This window comes from Peromyscus maniculatus, chromosome X, assembly GCF_049852395.1.
Source record: "Peromyscus maniculatus bairdii isolate BWxNUB_F1_BW_parent chromosome X, HU_Pman_BW_mat_3.1, whole genome shotgun sequence".
Lineage (NCBI taxonomy): Eukaryota > Metazoa > Chordata > Mammalia > Rodentia > Cricetidae > Peromyscus > Peromyscus maniculatus.
Genome location: NC_134875.1, coordinates 107867812 through 107889149, shown reverse-complemented (window position 1 = coordinate 107889149; position 21338 = coordinate 107867812). Strand labels below are relative to the sequence as shown.

Sequence of the window (21338 nt, the reverse complement as noted above, 5' to 3'; positions counted from 1 at the left end):
GAGGTTTTTCATCCTTTCCAGGACAAAGAGTATATGTTCATCACTCCCAGTCACCCCCCACACTGAATTCTAGACTTTGCAGTTGTGCCATGTGTCAAAGTTATTTCCTCTCCTACTCATTCTCTCATTTATGATAATAGCACAGCCAGATGCCTAGGGCTACTGTACTTGGGAGAGGTGGGCTTGAAGGATTCCCTAACCTTAATCTTGGTTGGTTCACTAATATCCTGAGTAAGGTAGTTGTCTTATTTAGGGTAACTATTGCTATGCTGAAATGCCATTGACTGAAACAACTTGAGGAAGAAAGGTTTATCTGACTTCCACTTCCACATCACAGCTCATCACTGAAGGAAGTCAGGACAGGAACTCAAACAGAGCAGGAACCTGGAGGCAGGCACTGATGCAGAGGCCATGGAGGGGTGATCCTTACTGGATTGTGTCTCCTGGATTGCTCAGCCTGATATTTTTTATAGAACCCAGACCATCAGCCCAGGGATGGCATCACCCACAATGGTCTGGGCCCTTCCCCATCAATCACTAATTAAAAAAATGCCTTACAGGCTCGTCTGCTTACAACCCGGTCTTCTGGAGATATTTACTCAACTGAGGATCCCTTCTCTTAGACGACCATAATTTGTGTCATGTTGACATAAAACTAGCCAGCACAGTGGCTGAGTAAGGAAGTGCATCCAAGAGCGACAATCTCTGCATGGGTCAGTTGTACCTGGTGGTTGATTTGATAGAGCATCCTTGGTCAGTGAAACTTGGCCATATGACACTGTTACTGCTACACCACTTTTGGGTACACTCCACCTACAACTGCTGCTGCTTCTACTCAGATTCACCCTAAGGAAGGACATCATATTCTGTCTTTGCTGCTGCCCACCCACAAGCTACACATATTCAGGATGCTCTAGGTGCATGTTACCCTTGCAGTGTTTCTCATCATTTTTAGATATTCCTAGCAATTGGGTTTTCTTGCAGAACCCTAGTCTGACAGGAAGGGGTTCCTTGAACTTCACCTGTAGATCTACCAAAAGAGAAGGAAATTGAAAAAGGAACATTGCTGTGGAGCCTAAATGGGAATACACTAGGCCCTCTGCATGGCAAGACAGCTGTGTAGCTTGATCTGCTTGGGAGGCCCCCTGGCAGTAGGATCAGAATCCATCCCTGGTACATGAGTGGGCTTTGTGGAGCCCACTACCTATGATGGGACACCTCGTGCACCAGGCCTTGTCTTCTTGTAGGTGGGAGTGGGGGTGGTTTGGGAGGGGGAGCTTAGGGGGCAGGAGGAGGGAAGAGGGAGGAAATAAAAAAATTAAAATTAAATTAAAAAAGAAAGAAAAAGGAACAAAGGAGAGATAGAAAGAAGAAACAAGGAGAAAGGAAAAAGAGATGAAGGCAAATGGAGAGGGGGTGCTCTGGGATGGTTTTTCTATACACTGTGAATATGTGTTGCTCTCATTGGTTAATAATAAAACAGTTTGGCCAATGGTGAGGCAAGATGAGTTTAGGCAGCATAATCAAACTAAGGAAGAGAAGAGAAGGGCAGAGTCAGGAGACCCAAGGAGCAAGATGCCAAAGGACTGGTAAACCACAGGCCATGTGATGATGAATAAATAAATAGAAATAGGTTAATTTAAATGTAAGAGTGTGTTAGTAATAATCCTGAGCCATTGGCCAAGCATTTATGCTGTGGATATTGCTCTATATAAATAAAACACTGATGGCCAGTGACCAGGCAAGAAATAGGTTGCCAGGCAGGAAGTAGGTGGGACAAGGAGAGAGGAGAATTCTGGGAAGCAGAAGGCTGAGGAGAGAGACACTGCAGCCACCGCCAGGAGAAGCAGCATGTAAAGACTCTGGTAAGCCACCAGCCACGTGGCAAGGTATAGATTTATAGAAATGGGTTAATTTAAGATATAAGAACAGTTAGCAAGAAGCCTGCCACGGCCATACAGTTTATAAGTAATATAAGTGTCTGAGTGATTATTTTATACGTGGATTGTGGGACTGCGGGTCTTGGGGAACCTGGAGAAAAGCCCTCCAGCAACACATTTATAATTAATATAAGCTTCTGAGTGATTATTTGGAAATAGCTGTGGGACAGGACAAAGAAAACACACCATTTACAGGAGGGCAGGGTGAGAAATAGGGAGAACAGAAAAAAGAAAGGAAGCAAAGGATAAAGAAAGGAAGAAGGAGAAGACAAAAGAGCTTTGAGTGAAGGATTTTTTTGTGCTTTCAACACCATGCTGGGGGCCCTAATATCCAGGGCTTCTGTGGCTTCAGAAAATAAGTTGTGGGTGGGATGGTGAGCCCATAATGCTGCCAGGGACTCTGTCAGTGACTTGTGTACTGGTTTTCTGCTAGGAGGAGAGGAAGGGATCCCATCAAAATTTTCCACCTCCCTCAGGCCCAGTTGCATACTCCTAGGCAGTGAAAACCTTGCTTCCTGGGCAGACATGGTAGCCATATGACCTGGGAATGTATTCTTCCTCTGCTGCACAAGCCAAGAGCTCTTTAGCCCTATCTGAGTCAGGAGCTTGCACTGGCCAAGGCTGCCATGGGGAACCTGGCACATGACTTTTCCCAGGCCTCTCAAACTTACAGGAACCCCCTGGCCTGGACTGCAGGAAAAAGGTTCCACATTTATAAATATTGCCAATACAAAAACTATAGAGCCAAAGCAATCTTAAACAAAAGGGAGTGATTGCCAGTCCAGATTTCAAGATTTATTATAGGGCTATAGTAATAAAAACAGCATGGTGCTGGCACAGGAAATACATATAGATTGATGGAACAAAACAGAAGACCTAAACATGAGTGCATGAACTATAGACATCTGATAATTAATAAAAATACCAAAAATAGCTGCTGGAGCAAATATAGCATTTTCAAAAAAATAGTGCTGGGAAACCTAGATATCCACAAACAATGACATTGGACCACTATCTATCACCTTGTACAGAATAAACTCCCAATGATTCAAAATGTCAATATGAAATTTGAAATTCTAGTACTGGTAGAAGAAAACAGGCAGTACCTACAAGAAAAGACTCTGAATAGAGCTCCATTTGCTCAAGAATTATGGCCACAATCAACAAATGGAACTTCATAAAACTAAAAAGCTTCTGTATGGCAAAGTAAAGAATAAATCAAGTGAAGAGGAAGTCCACAGAATTGGAAAGAATCTTTTCAAGCTATACATTTGATAGAGGGCATTCAAATATTCAGAGAGGAAAAAAACAAAGAATCAAGAAAACAAAAACCCAACACAAAGAGGCTATGGATCCGAACAGAAAGCTCTTAAAAGAAGAAACTAAAATGGCTTAGAAATATTTAAAAATTTTTCCAACATCCTTGACAAATAGAAAAATATAGACTACAACTATTTCATGATTTCATCTTACCCAGCCAGAATGGCTAAGATCAAGGAAGCAATTGGTAAATACTGGTAAGGATGTGAGAAAAAGAGAAACCCTCATTCACTGTTGGTGTTATTGCAAATGGAGTCAGCACTACTGAAGTCAGTATGGAAAATTCTTAAAAAGGTAAAATTAAATCTACTACATGACCCAACTCTGCCACTCCTTCTCATATGCTGAAAGAACTTCTTCTCCTATCCCACTGACACTTACTCAGCCATATTCATCACCACTTTATTTACAATAACTAGAAAATGGAAACAATCTACGTGCCCATCAATTTATGAATGCATAATGAAAATGTGGTTCATATCTCTGATGAATGAACTGGCATTAACCTGAGAGTACTGATGATATCTCTGTCAATACTGTAATCTACATATGAAAATGACTTTTCTAAAATGTAACCAGTTACAATGACAGTTTGAATTCCTGCCTCAAAAACTCTTATGGCACTCTCTCTGGAATAAGCACTCTGACATCAATGAGAGTGAAAGTGAAATGTTACCAGTGGACTGCCCTAGAGCACAGAGGACTACTAGTGAACACACCCCACCTCACAAATTCTTCATGAGAAAGGACATAACTAAAGAAGCGAGAGACTTCCAGCACATGAGAGGCAGAAGGATCTCTGAGTTCAAGGCCAACCTTGGCTACAAGTGTGAGTTCCAGGAAAGGTGCCAAAGCTGCACAGAGAAACCCTGTCTCACTCCCCCCCCTCCCAAAAAAAGAAGCTAGAGACCCTGCATGGTTAGCCCCTAAAGATGTCACTGTACTCACACATTATGGTTGGAAATGTGGCAGGTGAGGTCATTGAGGGTTGATAGTTGATGTCACAATAGAATTCTCAGAACTGTATAGTAAGCTAAGAGCTCACCGGTGACTATGAGGCCAGTAGTGAGCATGAAAGGACATGTGAGGGGAGCTATGTCCTCATCAGCCCTTCTGGTCTAGATAACTGCACATTCTTCCATAGCACTGGCCAGCAGTTCATTTGAAGACAGAATCACTGGTTAGTAGAGGTTTTGCCTGTCTTTATTGTATACTCTGATTAATGTTATTTAAAGGCCAGGATTTCTCACTAACCTTTCTAGTTGTATGATCCCATGGCTATAAGTATATTCACAAGGACATAGTAATGTCACTACTGTAAATCTCCCTCAGATGAATTACTGTCCGTATTGAATGCCATTTCCTGTTTCTCCCTGCCTTTGCTCCTATCAACCACCATTCTGCTTTCTGTCTCAGTAGAGTTGACTTGGTCAGGGACCTCCTTAGTTGAATAACATGGTATTTAATCAGTTGTGACTGGCATATTTCACTATGTGTAATGTCCTCAAACTTTAGCCATGTGTCACCAATATGAGAATTTTTTTCCTTCCCAAGTTTATAAATAGGAATAATATTCTATCACTTGTACAGTTGGCCCCTAATTTACCATGAGGTTATAGATTGGATCTGTCTTGTCCCCATAAAAGATTTTGTGTTAATTCACTGATTCACAACTGATGTATGGTGCTGTCTTGAGAACATATGTGCACTTAAGAAGATGGGTTGTTGGAGGAGAAAGTAGATTCCAGGGGGTTGTGCCTTTGAAGACATTACTTTATCCCTGTTCCTTTCTCTGTCTCTGATTTCTGATCACTCAGAGGTGACTACTACCTTGAACCACCTACTCTCATTACAGTGGTATTCTGCCTCCCCATACAAAGGATAAACAGAACCAAGGACTTTAGACTAACATCTTTGTAACTGAACTAATAATTACTTAGTCCTCCTTTCAAGTTGTTCTATTAGACATTTGTTCACAGTTATGGAAACAAAGCAACAGTGGTGCTATGGTCTAATGTCATTCAACTTCATCGCGTTTTTAAAAAACAAAACAGACAACAGAGTTAACATGCTCAATAGAAATTATACTTTAATTTTGAATTTAGAACTTTGTTTATCTCATTATTGCTCTGAAAGATAATATTCTGTTATACAGCTGGGCTACCCACCAAACCATACTTGGGGGTTCTGAAGTCTCTTGTCACAGATCTTTTCTCAGAAAGAATACTCTTATATGAATAAACAGCACCCAGAATTACTCTGATTTCTTTTTTGTGTGTGAGGTGATCTTTAGGCTACCCTATTCTGAGTAGTTCTCTTGGTATTTTTTAGTCCTACTCACATCCAGGGGATGTCACTTCTATGCTACTTTTGATATGTACTCTGATTCTTTTTTCAAAACCTCAGTGAGCATTTAATCCCTGAAAAATTTTATTTCTTTAGGATTTTGGGCAGGGAAACTGTCCTTAGAACACAAAGTTTGTTTGTTGAATTTCCTGATGTCAGTAGAGCACAAAATGATTACTCCAAGGAATGTTTTCACTATAGGGAAAGAATCTGCTGTCTCTCATCTTACCTTACCCTATAGGCAGCCAATGAATTTAATTCAAGCACTTGTATTCTTTTTCTTATAAATGAGATGAGGAAGGTGGAACCACACAGTAGAAGAAGTAGTATAGGAGGAATAACTTTCACTAAAGGCTTTGTAAAAGGTCAGGTGGAAAGCTACTATTCCAGAGCCTTTCTAAACTATACACATACAGATATATCAAGAAATTTTAGATGGAATTACTCTGTAATAGACTGTTTAAATAGTCATTACTCTATAATGCCTCTCTCATACATTGTAGGCTCTCAGAAAAAAAATCTCAGCTCCTGAAATGGGTTACCTCTTTTCAAGTTTTTGATCAGTGGAGTCCTCCCAAACATTGCAGATTATTCCCATTGCTTTTGGGTACTCCTTAGAACATGATAGTAAGACCCTATTGCTAAAATACCATATGCTTGCTCATAGGACATGGAAAAATCAAGCTAATACTGACCTAGAAACTATTAGCTATTAGCTAGCTTTCATAGTGCTGGGGGGTTCTATGCATACTTCTGGAACAGAAAAGCAATCAACAGTTTTACCCGTCTGTAAACTCTGCAAACTACAGTAACTGGTTTGGTAAGACATGCCCAGTGTTGTGAAAGTGGCATGAATGTTATAGGAGTAAAGAATCATTTCATGATTGAATTTAAAGTCTGCTCCACAAGATAGAACCCATGTCTGGTACTGTTAACTGAACCAGAAACCTGTGGCTGGCTAAGTCATAGGCCCTAGGGGAGAATCCAATACTGTTATTCTATGAAATGGATATAGTAATAAACTGCTCCCTAAATTCATATCTTTACATTCATAGATTAATGGATCTCTCAACCTTCATCAGAGAAAATCATTTTTAAAGTAGTAATTAATACAGGGACCCATGACTAATCAATATACAGTGAGTTAGAATCTATGAGTGCTGCACTTTAAATGTGAGATCTACATCACAACTCTTACTTGCAAGACTCAGGGATCATTATGGAAGAGAAGGGATTAGGAATGGGAGAGACTGTAAGAGCCAGAGGTAGTAAATGTCTGCAACAAAACAGTCTTTGCCAGACACGACAGGGCTGTTGCATGCATGAACTCACAGTGACTGTATTTATATGCACAAGACTTATACAGAATGGAGCAAGACAAAATAACAGTATGGACAAGGGAGGAGTTCATTGTGGTGAATGATTGACTGACAAATAAAATGCTGATTGGTCAGTAGCCAGGCAGGAAGTATAGGCAGGACTAACAGAGAGGAGAATTGGGGGAACAGGAAGGCGGAGTCAGAGAGACGCTGCCAGCAGCCACCATAAGTGAGATATAAGGTACCGGTAAGCCACAAGCCACATGGCAACTTATAGAATAATAGATATGGGTTAATTCGAGATATAGGAACTAGATAACAAGAAGCCTGAGCCATTAGGCCAAACAGTTTAAATAATATAAGCATCTGTGTATTTATTTATAAGTGGGCTGCGGGACTGCTGGGGATTGGCAGGAGCTGGAGAGTTCATGAATAGAATAGAGACTAGAGAGTCAGTTTTATTCCTCTTTTTATTTTATTTTCTGGGATATTTTGCTCACAGATAAGGAAACTGACAAATGCTTTGAGTTATAGTGGCTCAGCTTCATCACAGGCTTAAAAAGTCACTATGTGAAAGAGGTAATTTGTTCATTAGAAACCATAATGGAATTTTGCATTAGAATCTTTATCACAGCTCTACCTTAACCCTACATGTGTTTCTATTCTCTGCACTTTGTTTACATGTTCAAGCCATGTTTGGGGGATGCAAATCTCTTGGCACAGACCACTTACTGAAATATTACTCTAAATGCATTAAAATCATCCAGTGTTACTCTAAATTTTTGTGATATAATCTTTCATGAGACCATGTTCTGAAGGGACCGGGGTCCCTCTGGTCTCCCTGACATACAAGAGGTGTCCTTTCTTCTCCTTTGAAATAGTCTTTAACTCCATGACTACTCTTTCTCACTTGAACAGATATCTGGTTTTTGGTTGGAGAGCTTATCCTGGAACACTAAGCCTGTTTGTTGAATTTGCTGAAACCAGATGAGCCCTGGAACCCTTCTCTGACAGGAAATTCTACACTAATGACAGAATGACAGGGTCTACACTCCCTTATCTCATATATACCTGGATGACGAAGGCAGCCTGTGGATTTTAAAATCAAGCATTACCATTCATTTTCTTCTAAATACTATTCTCATCAAAGCATCAGATCAGCCTGGTGCAAGAAGGTAGAGGCTATAGGAATATCACTTCAATTGTTTTCTATGACAATACAGAGTAAGAGGCCCTATATCAGATCAAGTAAGCAAAATACAGCAAAAAAAATTATTGCTTCCTGGACTACTGAGGGAATCAAGGACAGTCTTTCAAAACCCTGTCTCAAACTGAGCATGGATGGTGGAGAATTGCCCCCCCCATCAACTCCTGAGGCAGGTGTGGGAACTGGCCCTGAGGTCACAAAAGCAGGAGAGCTGTCCCTACCCCCCACCAGCTCTTTATCACATTCATGGCTTCTTTTTATTTTGTTGTTTTTATATATAATTAAACATATAAATTGCAGCTACCTTCTCAGTCCCTGTAATGTTTTTTGTACATATATGATTTCAAGGCTGACCACTTAGTATTGGATAACTAATTGGGGAACTCTTCCCTGGGGAAAAGCATTTCTCTCACTCTCAGTGTTCCTTAGATGACCATAGTTGCTTGTCTAGGGTTGAGGCACCATAAAATTTCATCCATGTTAGCATATCTATTGGTGTTATCCTTGATCAGATCTTGTTTAGGCAGCCATCTTGATGAGACTTTATGGGTATAGCTTCTCTGACATTTCTAGGAGATACAATCTCACAGAAAACTTCCTGTTTCTCTGGTTCTAACAATATCTTTGCCCCTCTTTCGTAATGCTCCTTGAGCCATAGGTTAGTAGTTGTGTTGTAGATGTATCAGTTGGCACTTAGCACCACATAATCTCTTGTTCTCTGCATTTTTAGGTTATGGTTTTCTGTAATGGTTCCCATCTGTTACAAAAATAAGTTTCTTTGATGAGGAGTGTGGACTGGACCTAACTGTAGATATAAGAACAGATATTAGAATTTAGGTAGGAATTATTCTGGATTTAATTTCTCCTCTAAGATCCATAACATCATCTTTCCCTAGTAGTTGACTAGGTTTCCAATACCAGGCATGATTTCCCTCTTGTTGAGTGGTCCTTAAGTCCAGTTGCAGAGCTTTTAGTTTTTGCCAAAGTATGAATGTCCCTATAGTACTCTCAGGGTTATCATGCCATGCTTGTCATGGTAGTTCATGGCCTCATATTTGGGTAAGACTATTGGTTGCTTCCATCTTTTGGGAGCTTATATGGTATCTTCTTCTACCATGAAAGCTAGTTCTCAAGGAGGAGGTTTTCAGGTGAGACCCAGCTCAGGTCCTCTGGATACTGTGTCTGATGTACATGGTATCTTTATCAGTAGGGACCTACCTTCCACCTCCCAGAGGCAACCAATTACAATAGCAATAGCCTATAGAATTTTTAGGAGTCTTTTGGACAACTCTGACTAAAGACTCAAAGAGGAGCTTCTCATGCCTAGTGTTAGGGTTTTAATTAGTCTATGGCTCTTGGGGAAGCCCTGTCAATCTGGGTGAATAAATTTCAATTAAACTGTAAATGTACACGTGTATACATATTTATATGTATTACATGTAACTTTAGGCAAGTATATAATAATATGATTCCTCATGTCTTTTTCATATATTCTTGTTGTTTTTTTTTACCCTCCTTGCTATCCTTTGCTATTGACCTCCCATCATACTTAAATGCTCTTCTTCAAATCACTTGTACCTTGCTATTCCCCTCTGTATTGTTCCTTCTCCTCATTGTTCCCTTCTTACTTTTCTGTTTTCATCAGTTACTCTGGGTTGTACATTCACATCTAAAGATTTGGAGCTAGGAACTGTATCTGAGAGCAAACGTGATATTTGTCTTTCTGAGTCTGGGCTACCTCACTCAATATAATATTTTCTAGTTTCATCCATTTACCTGTAAAGTTCATGAATTCATTTCTATATATAGCTGAATAGTATTCCATAGTATGTATGCTCCACATTTTCATTGTCAATTTACCAGTTGTAGGACATGTAGGTTGCTTCCATTCCTTAGCTGTTGTGAATAGAGAGGCAACAAACAAGGCTGAGCAAGTTTCAATGGAATAGGAGGTTGAGTCCTTCAGGTATATGTTAAGTAACAGAATTTCTGAGTCATATTGTAGATTTATTTTTAGCTTAAATGAAGGGGTATTAAATGGTATAATTATGTTGCACTTAAGGGCTGCTTCTTGAGCAATGACAATGGAGATACCTGTAGATCTCTGTTTCCACAGGTTATAAACTACTCATTTTGTAGATAGTTGACACCAGGGAACTGAATTCCCTTAGGTCCTATATTGAAGTCTATTCCACAGTTTTTTTTCCTGAGGCACAAGGAAGGACATCTTTTTTAAAAAAAATCTTTTAATTATTATTATGATTCTTTGTGGATTTTCACATCATGCATCCTGATCCCACTTATCTCCCTGTCCCCTCAAATCCTCCCTCTGCCCTTGCAACCCCCCCAAAAAAAATAAAATTTAAAGGAAAAACAAAAACAAAACAAATAAAAACAAAAACAAAAAAGGAGAAGAATCTCATCATGGAAGCTGTAGTGTGCTGGGAGATGTCTTTCTGTACACTGTGAATATATGTTATTTCCATTGGTTAATAAATGAGCTGCTTTGGTCTATGGCAAGGCAGCTTAGAGGCAGGAGGGAAATCTAAGGAGAGAGACAGGAAAGAGAAAGGCAGAGTCTAGAGAGATGTCAGCCTCCCTCCCAAGGAGCAATATGCCAGCAGACCAGTAAAGCCATGGAACATGTGGCAAAACATAGATCAATAGAAATGAATTAATTTAAGAGGTAAGAGCAAGCTAGCAAGATGCCTGCCATAGTCCATACTGTTTGTAAATAATATTAAGCCTCTGAATGATTATTTTATAAGTGGCTGGAGGATGGTGGGGCCAAGTGGGACCAGAGAAAACTTTTGACTACAGTAGTGTGGTCCTGTTAGTCACATAATTTACCCTTTAGTTCATTTATCTTTACTCATAAGTATTTATTGCTATGAGTCATTGGTTTGGTTCAAGGCTTCTGGATTCTGCTACACCACTGATAATGTCTTCTCACTGGGGTTCCTCTTGGGTATCCTGTTGTTGTCCTGTGTCATGGAGATCCTATAGTTTTGGATCTATAGGTTCCTCCCCTTCACATGCTCCAGCAGTTCATAGATGAGGTGGATGTTGGAGTAGCCAACTCATAGCCCTGGTTCTGGACCTGGGTGGTAGCTGGATTGGTTAGCCTGCCAGCTTTTCCTCATCATCACTACCCAGACTAGCTCACCCAATGCAGCCTGCAGCATGAAGTGGGGCCAGTTCTGCTCTCAGGCTCTTGGGAATGGATCACCCATACTCACACCACCAGGGCCAGCTCTACTGTTTGGTCCAGGAGAGGTGCAGGACCCTCTCCTGATTCTGTAGGTAGTATGCAGGTAGAGTCAGCTCTCCCACTTGCATGCCCTCAGAGCTGGCTCACTTGTGCCCCCCATAACAGGGTTAGCTCTAGTGTGCTTCCCAGGTGGAGTACAAGGCCAGCTAGCCTGTGTGTTGCAGCTGGTGAGGGGCAGCGCTAGTTCTCCCATTCTTACAACCTGGGTGCCAACTCTCTTACCTGCTGCAGGTTGCAAGGAGTGGAGGTGGGCATCTTTTCCTCACCCCTGTCACCACATGGCAGATAATAGAAGGTGGTCAGCTCTGCTTCTCTCATGCTTTCAGGGCCTTCTCTCCTGCACCCCCTCCAACAGGGTTAACACTAGTGTGCTGCACAAGTGAGGTGTATGCCCCTGGTAAAGGATAGGGCCATCTTTTATGAGTGAAGGGCCAGCTCTTCCCTGAGGGGCTGTACCAACTCTTCTGATGCAGTGTCCAGCAAGTGGTAGGACCAGCTATGCCAGGGCCAGTGAAAGATGGAGCCAGCTCAGCGTGGCCCTCCGACTTCAACAACCATGATTCTTATAACTCCTGGTAACATGGGCCATGGACATCTACATAGACCCCAGCTGCAGCAGAACCATGGAACTAGACATGGTCCACTATAGCAATTCAGGCATGTGCATCACCATGGCCCCAGTGGCAGCACAGATCATACAGATCAGTATGGCCCTGGCAGCAGCATGGCCCTCAGTCACCAACATGGTCTCATGAAACTGACCAGACCCTGATCATCCACAGAGCCTTTGCTGGTAACAGGAGTCATGGACATCAATTCAGACTCTGGCTGCTGTAGGGCCATGGACTCAGATGCAGCAGCCCTGGTCTGGACACCACCATGGCCCCAGGTAACAGTACAGGCCACTCAGATCAGGATGGCTCAGATGGCAGCATGGCCCTTGGACACCCTTGTGGTCACAGGTTGCAGCCTAGACCCCAGGCATCCATGTGGCCTTTGATGGCAATATGGGCCACAGACATCCATACAGACCCTGGCTGTGGTAGGACCACATACCCATACATGATTCTAGGCAGCAGCCTGGGCTCAGATGTCACCATGGCCTCAGATGGCAGCTCAGGCCACTCAGATTGGAATGGTCCCTGTGGCAGCATGGCCCTCAGACATCAACATGGCATCAGGTAGTGTCCCAGGTATTGGCATGGCCTTCAGTGGTATCAAGAGCTATGGACATCAATACACACTCTGACTGTGGTAGAGCCATGGAGGGGAAGGATATCTTGTAGAGAGTAATTGAAAATATAACCCATGAAAACACACTTTTAGGAATGAGAGTTTAGATAGGTGGTAAACCATTTGAGCAGCATACATGAGATCCTGAATTTAATCTGCAAAACTTAAAAATAAATAAACAAGCCTGCTGTGGATATTGTTCTGTATAAATAAAACATTGATTGGCCAGTAGCCAGGCAGGAAGTATAGGCGGGACTAACAGAGAGGAGAATTGAGAAAATGCCAGCAGCCGCCATGAGAAGCAAGATGAAAGGTACCAGTAAGCCACAAGTCACATGGCAAAGTATAGATTAATAGAAATGGGTTAATTTAAGATATAAGAACAGTTAGCAAGAAGCCTGAGCCATTAGGCCAAACAGTTTAAATAATATAACTGTCTGTGTGTTTATTTTATAAGTGGGTTAAGAGACTGCCAGGGCTTGTCGGGACCCAGAGAAAAAAACTCTAGCTACACAAGCGCACAACCAGCATTACCGTCACTACTACCACTACCATGACCACGACCACCACCACAAAAAAATAATAACAGAAACCTTATATAAGCCATGTATGGTGGTCAATACCTATAATCCCAGCAACTGGGAGTCTGAGGCAAATTAATTTCCTCAAATTTGAGACCAACATGAATTATATACTGAAGTAGATAAAAGCTGGGCCTACATCATGAGAGAACTCCATTCCAGATAAACAAAAGCACAAAACAAACAAAACAAAAGGTGATAATATTTTAGACTAAAACAAAGGGGAAAGAAAATCATCAATAACCCCAGGATTCAACTATACCTTATTATATACATAGACAGCATATTTCATGATAGGCTAAAATACGAATAAATAAATAAATAATATTATGTGTCTCAGTTTCTGTTTCTGTTGCTGTGATAGAATACTATGGAAAAAGCAATATAAAGGAAGCAATGATGATTTGGTTAGCAATTCTGTCATTGTGACAAAACCAAATAGGCAGGAACTTAAAGCAGCTAGTCACATTATAACAACAATCAAGAAAAGAGAGCAATGAATTAATACATTCATGATAGTACCCAAGTATTTTTCTCCATTCATGTAGCACAGAGTCCCTTCCAAGAGAATGGTGTGTCAACCCCTACCCATCCCCAACCAGGGCAAGTCTTCCTACTTCATTTAACATAATCAATAAAATCCTTCAAAGACATGCCACAGAAAATTTAATCTAGACAATTCATCATGTAGACGCCTGTCCTAGACCATTTTATATTAGGTCAAGTGGATAATCCAATCATCACACTCAGTATATACTTACAATTTTCTCTGTGTTTTACATATGCCTGATGGTGGACATTATACACAGTAACTAGCATTAGGTTTGGACATCTGTCAAGCAGACCAGTGAGTAGTTTGCATCAAGGTAATATGCATTATAAGTACTTGTTGCATGTATTGGCCAGAATAAGCTAATTCTCTATTGCTTTAGAACTTTTTACTCATTCGTAGTTCATTGGTGTTGATATGTTAGATTTTGAGATAATCAATGTGAGAGAACTTTTGTAGAATCTGGGTCCTTAATATCATGCTACCCTGGGAGTATTACCTGGGGCAAACACTTGGTAAAATAGTTTATTGAATTATAAAGTATGAGTATCAACATCCTCCCAGTTCTGTTGCTTAGGATATGCCTAAGAGAAACAAGAATGCATATCAGCCCAAAGATTTATATATACCTGATCATGCACACACACACACACACACACACACACACACACACACACACACACACACGTGTGTGTGTATATATAACTTTATTCACTATAGGCAAAGCTTGGTGTTAATCCAGATGTCAAAACTTAATATGGCAACAGAGAAACACAGGTCATCCATACCTTGAGAACAAATGCTCATCCTGGCTGTAGCATTGATGGAGTTTGAAAACTTGACATCAGTTAGCTGATGTGGTGGCTGTTGCCTTTAATTCAGCAGTTGAAAATGAAAGGCAGCAGGATTGTCTCTAGCTGAGGGCCAGACTGAGGACATAGTTTTAGGTTAGCCTGGGATACAGAACCATACAATGTTGCAAAACAAACAAAAACCAAAAAAAAAAAAAAGCAAAATAACAAACCACAAATATGTGTTCTAAGCCCCAAATACCAAACTCGAAATGTATGATTCCACTTTTATATTTAAGATTGACAAATAACTCCATGGTGTGGGTATTTCATAAACTATTCAGTCGTTAGACTTGAAGCGGCTTTCTATTTCCTCTGTGAAATTCCACGCTGTGGTGATAATCTGGAAGGCTAAGTATACAGGGCCAAATTCATTGTGAGTCTATAAACAGTAGAAAAAGAAAATTTTAGATGGTGTGTGGATTATCAACCTGCTGGTAAATGTTGCCACAGAGTCAGCCCTTCTGAGTTTGATCAGAACACACTCCTTGCGGGAGATTTCCTGGTCAAAGGCCCACCTGCTCAACATAACCCTTCTCTCCTGGTACTGCCCCAACAGGGGACAATCTCCCAGGCCTGAAGAGCCCATCCTCATGATGTCCTGTGTTTCTTTACAGTTTCCAGGTGTTCAGTGTCAGCGTTAAAATGGTCAGCAGCCGTGCCAGCCGGCAGCTAGGAGGCCTTGCTGCCGCCATCCTAGCATGGATCCTTTGTAGTGCCTCTATAGGCCTCCCTCGTTGGCGAGTGTGGGGTTTTCGAGAGCCCATGGATTCCAAGCCCAGCATGACTTTAGTGGGGATGTGGAAAACCTGCGTTCACCACCAGGAAAGTAATTCAACCATTTCTAGAGTGTGTTACCCATATACCTATCAGGACACCTTCATTCCTTTGGATATTCGAGTTGCTCAACACCTGTTACTTGTCTCCAGCTTTCTCGGCATGGTTGCGACAGTCTCAGTCTTTGCTGCTATTTGGAAATTGTACTCAGGCAAACTCCCGAAGAAAGCCACCCACAATCCATTCATCTTTTCAGGGGTTCTGAACATCATTGCTGGCAGCTTTCTCTTCCTATCTGTCTTGTACAACTATTTATCCATCATTCGCAAGGCTGGGATTGCCTTCCCCCCATATTTCCGCACGCCGTCCTTCCCAGATACCCAGAAAGTTGGTAGTGCATTGGTAATGGCAACTCTTTCTTCCTTCTTATTTCTAGTGGGTGGCACAATTTCCATTTCTTTCTCTTTTCCCCGGCGTTCCCATATATGTACTACCATTTAAATGTAAATTTCCAACTTACATAGACTTGAAAATCCAAAACAACAAGGAGTAATCACAAGTGTACTTCAGATATCTACCTAAAATTTCCAGATTCAGAACATGCCAAAGGTGGACAAGTGCTCTCCATTTATATTTCCTGTTTTGGTCGATTTATTATTTCATCGATTGGCTTATAGATTTTCATTAAATAAATTCATGGCCACTTAATCTTATGACTTATGAATTTTAATTACTATTGTTGAAGGTAAATAATCAGGGAACACAGTAAATAAACAAATGGGTGTCAGAATTCTTTAACCCTCACATCACATTCTAATCCATAAAAAACAATAACAAAATAAATCCAAAAGGAAAAAAATCCCATGATAATGAGCCTGTTTCTCATGTCATGATAATAACAACTCCCCTTCATATGAAATTTCCCCAAATTGTTGAAGTTGAGAGACTGCAGTAAGAAATGTCCATCCAGTATGAGAATCATTACTTTTAACCATTTCCCCACATTTCCTTGCTCTGTCTGTCAGTCCTGTAAGTCCAGTTCTCTTCTCTCTAAGTATTTTAAACTCATCGCATCCTTGCAAGTCCATATTCTCCCATACTATCCTGCAAAAACATATTTTCTTACCATCTCACATCTTCTAAGCATAAGTTTCCCTTGTTAGTGCAGCCTCAAAAATTTTCATGCTACTCCCTGTTGTGTGACAGACACTTCTCAGGGAGATGTGAGCAAATATTACTTCAGAGAGGGTGTGAACAACAAGAAGACTATTCTACTTTGGTACCACTTGGTGAACCAGTGAGGTGACTAATGTTTTCTGTAGCAGTATAGATGGAAGATTACTTTCAAGAGCATGAATAACTCCAGGACATCTCCATCACAGCAAAACCTACTCCAGGATTGTTCTGTATTCATGAAGGCAGCTCAACAGATTTAACAGACTCCTCTCTTCATTTGTCCTTACTGTATATGCAACATTGGAGGAAAAAAGAATTCTGAATATGGTAAATTTCAGGGATCTCTTAAGACTTTCAGTCATTTACTTCCTGGGACTTAAGAGTCTCCCATCAAATGGAATTATTTAGCTCAGACTAATTTGTTTCACAGCATTCTCCTCCCAAGACATGTTTTTCTTCAATGTATTTGTTATAAACAATAAATATATTCTGCCTCTTAGGTCATAATTGTTAATACCTTCACATGTAAGTATACTATTGTTCCATCCCCTCTGCCTCTCATCAATGAATTTTTGACAAAGTAGGTCAATTGTTAACTAACTCCAGCTGCGGTCTTTGAAGAAGACCTGGGTAGACTCAAATATTTTGCATTGACTTAGTGCTTCTATGTTTGATGCATCATTCTGTGGCTCCATGAAGGGAAAGCATAATCCCTCTAAACACCCTAATCTAACTGTAACATAACACTCAAATTTTCTCCAGATAACTAATGGTTTCATCTCCTAATTGTCCTTCTTTGCATCCATGATCCCAGGGTTATTTTCTAATGTGTTTCTATTTAGATAAGATGCATTTTACAGATTTATTTCACTGGATCTGGCTACTTGTTTACTCCACAGTTCGATGCATGCAAAGAAGGCAGAGTCAATGCTTCATCTCTTATAACAGTTGATTTGTAGAGTTAAGGGAAAACACAAATTAGCTGCTATGATGTCCAGCACATTTTAACTCATCTTATTTCATGTTTTACTTTTTCTTTTTTCGTCTAATCCTTGATGTTAAAGTCATGAAAAACTCTCCATGGTGTAAATATACAAATGATCAAGGACTTAGGTGTTTTAACATATAAGGGAGCTTTCTCAGCATGTAGAATGTTCCATTTTTTTCTTAAGTGTAAATAAATAATAAATAAACATATTTCAAGTACAGATCCTGCTTTTAGCTCCAGTAATGATCAATATTTGGCCAGTCATGATTTACCTGTACTCTTTCTATTTGCTTCAAATCCAGTGTTAGATGATTTGAAATGGTTTCTATTTGTCATCTTTTACATGCATGTTGACATCCAGTTATGCCAGCACCATTTGTTGAAGATGCTTTCTTTTTTCCATTGTATAGTTTTGGCTTCTTTGTCAAAAATCATATGTTCGTAGGTGTGGGGATTAGTGTCAGGGTCTTCAGTTTGATTCCATTGGTCCATGTGTCTATGCTATTTTTATTATGTTGATCCTACCTATCCATGCGCATGGGAAACCATTCCATTTTCTCATATTTTCAATTTCTTTCTCCAAAGATTTAAAGTTCTTGTCCTACAGGTCTCTTACTTGTTTGGTTAGAGTTACACCTTACGAAGGTATTTTATATTATTTATGGCTATTGTAAAGGGTAATGTTTCTCTGATTTTTTTCTTGGCCCATTTATGAGGGTTACTGATTATGGTGATATTTTATTTGTACTGAAATGTGATTTTAATTTTATGTTAATAAATAAAGTTGCCCTGGGGTCAGAGCTATTAGAGCCATAGCAAGAGTGTGGTGGTTAGAAAAGCTAGGTAGATTTCTGTGTGTTCAGGGATACAGCCAGTATTGGAGACATACGCCTTTAAGACCTGGAGGGCGGTACTTACAGGCAGTGATGAGGCAGTCATGTGGTTGGGTTTACAACCAATGAGAAGGCAGAACAGAAAGACTGTTTAAAGATAGACAAACAGGAAGAAGCTCTCTCTCGAGGAAGCTAGGAGCACTGCAGGAGGTAAGATTTTATCTCTGAGCTCTGACCTCTCGGCTTTCTCTTTTACATTGGCTCTGTGTTTCTTATTTTAATAAGACGATTGGTTACATCTACATCTGGCGCCCAACCTGATTTTTTTTTTGAGCTAATCTTGTATCATGCCACATTGCCAAAGGTGTTTATCAGCTGTAGCAGTTCCCTGGTAGAGTTTTGGGGTCAGTTACATATTGTATCCTGTTATCTGCAAATAGTGAAAGTTTGACTGCTTCCTTTACAATTTGTATCCCCTTGATCTTCCTTTGTTGTCTTATTGAGTACTAAATTGAATAGATATGGATTGATTGGCCTTGTGTTGTTCCTGATTTTAGTGGACTCGCTTTAAGTTTCTCTCTATCTAATTTGATGTTGGCTGTCAGCTTGCTATGTATTGTTTTTATTATGTTTAGGTATGTTCTTTGTATCCCTGATCTCTCCAAGACTTTTATCATGAAGTGGAGTTTGATTTTGTCAAAGGATTCTTCAGCATCTAATGAGATTATCACATGGTTTTATTCTTTCAGTTTGTTCATATGATATATTACATTGATAGATTTTCATATGTTGAACCATCCGTGCATCTCTAGGACGAAGACTACTTGGTCATGGTGGATTTTTTTTTTTATGTTTTCTTGGATTCAGTTTTCCAGTATTTTATTGAGAATTTTTGCATCAATGTTCATGAGGGAAATTGGTCTGCAATTCTCTTTCTTTGTTGCATCTTTGTGTGGGTTGGATATCAGGGTAATTGTAGTCTTATAAAAAGAGTTTGGCAATGTTTCTTCTCTTTCTGTTGTGTGGGATAATTTGCAGAGTATTGGTATTAGCTCTTGTTTGAAATTCTGGTATAATTCTGGGCTGAAATCAGCTGGCCCTGGGCTTTTTTTTTTTTTTTTGGTTGGAAGATATTTACTGACTACATCTATTTCCTTAGGGGTTATAGGTCTATTTAAATTGTTTAGCTGGTCTTGATTTAATTTTAGTATGTGGTACCTATCCAAAAAAAATTGTCCATTTCTTTTAGATTTTCCAATTTTGTGGAGTACAGGTTTTTGAAGTATGACATAATGATTCTCTGAATTTCCTCATTGTCTGTTGTTATGTCTCCCTTTTCATTCCTGATTTTGTTAATTTGGATATTCTCTCTCCATTTTGGTTAGGTTAGATGAGGATTTGTCTATCTTGTTGATTTTCTCAAAGAATCAACTCTTTATTTCATTGAATCTTTGTATTGTTCTCTTTCTATTTCCTTGATTTCAGCCTTCATTTTGATTATTTCCTGGCATCTGTTTCTCCTGGGTGAATTTGTTTCTTTTTGTTCTAGAAATTTCAGGTGTGCTGTTCAATTGCCAGTGTGAGATTTCTCCAACTTCTTTATGTAGGCATTTAGTGCCATGAACTTTCCTCTTAGTATTGCTTTTATGGTGTCCCATAAGCTTGGGTATGTTGTACATTCATTTCCATTGAATTCTAGGAAGTCTTTAATTTCTTTATTTCTTCCTTGATGCAGTTGTAGTTCAGGTGAGCATTACTCAGTTTCCTTGAGTTTGTAGGCTTTTGGTAATTTGTTGTTGAATTCTAACATAAGCCATTGTGGTCCAATAAGATAAGGGGGTTATTACAATTTGTTTTGTAACCATTGAGATTTTCTTTGTGACTGAGTATGTGTTCAATTTTAGAGGTTTCATGAGGTGCTGAGAAGAAGGTATATCCTTTTGTGTTTGGGTGGAATGTTCTATAGATGTTTGCTAAGCCCATTTGAGTCATACCATCTGTTAGATCCTTAATTTCTCTGTTAACTTTCTGTCTGGCAGATCTGTTTAGTGGTGAGAGTGGGGTGTTGAAGGCTCCCAGTATTAGTGTGTGGGGTTTGATGTGAGATTTAAGCTTCAGTAATTTTTTTACATGTGTGGGTTCCCCTGTGCTTGGGGCACAAATGTTCAGAATTGAGACTTCATCTTGATGGATTTTTCTTGTGATGAGTATGAAATGTCCTTCTCCATTTCTTTTGATTAATTTTATTTTGAAGTTGTTTTTGTTAGATATTAGAGCTACACTAGCTTGCTTCTTAGGTCCATTTGATTAGAAAGTGTTTTCCCAACCCTTTCCTCTGAGGTAATGTCTGTGTTTGAAGTTGAGGTGCGTGTCTTGTATGCAGCATAAGGTTTGATCCTGTTGCCTGTGTTTTCTTGGGCACATCTAACTTCCTTGGGTTGGAGTTTTCCCTCTAGTACTTTCTGTAGAGCTGGATTTATGGATAGGTATTGTTTAAATCTGGCTTTGTCATGGAATATCATTTTTACTCTCTCTATGATGATTGAAAGTTTTACTGGGTATACTATTCTGGGCTTGCATCTGTGGTATCTTAGTGTCTGCATAATGTCTGTGTAGGACCTTCTGGCTTTCAGAGTCTCCATTGAGAAGTCAAGTGTTATTCTGATAGGTATGCCTTTATATGCTACTTGGCCTTTTCCCTTTGCTATTCTTAATACTCCTTCTTTATTCTGTATGTTTATTGTTTTGATTATGATGTCGTAAGGGGACTTTGTTTTGGGTCCAGTCTATTTGGTGTTCTGTAAGCTTCTTGTATCTTCATAGGCATGTCCTTATTTAGGTTGGGAAAGTTTTCTTCTATAACTTTGTTGAATACATTTTCTGTGACTTTGAGCTGGAATTCTTCTTTTTCTTCTATCCCTATTATTCTTAGGTTTAGTATTTTCA

The 21338-nt window shown here is 39.8% G+C and overlaps 1 protein-coding gene and 1 pseudogene across 2 annotated transcripts in view; both read left to right on the top strand.

Moving 5' to 3' along the window:
* Positions 1 to 4304: 4304 nt before the first annotated feature.
* On the top strand, positions 4305 to 16108 carry LOC102910196 (claudin-34 pseudogene; annotated as a pseudogene). The gene is made up of 2 exons (XR_013048107.1): positions 4305 to 4440; positions 15236 to 16108. The product of XR_013048107.1 is annotated as a claudin-34 pseudogene (transcript).
* The window catches only part of LOC102910517 (claudin-34-like), a 61973-nt gene continuing 44971 nt past the window's right edge, over positions 4337 to 21338 (top strand). The window contains exon 1 of the mRNA XM_076562169.1: positions 4337 to 4440. The gene's annotated coding sequence lies outside the window, so the exon portion shown is untranslated. The remainder of the gene's footprint in view (positions 4441 to 21338) is intronic.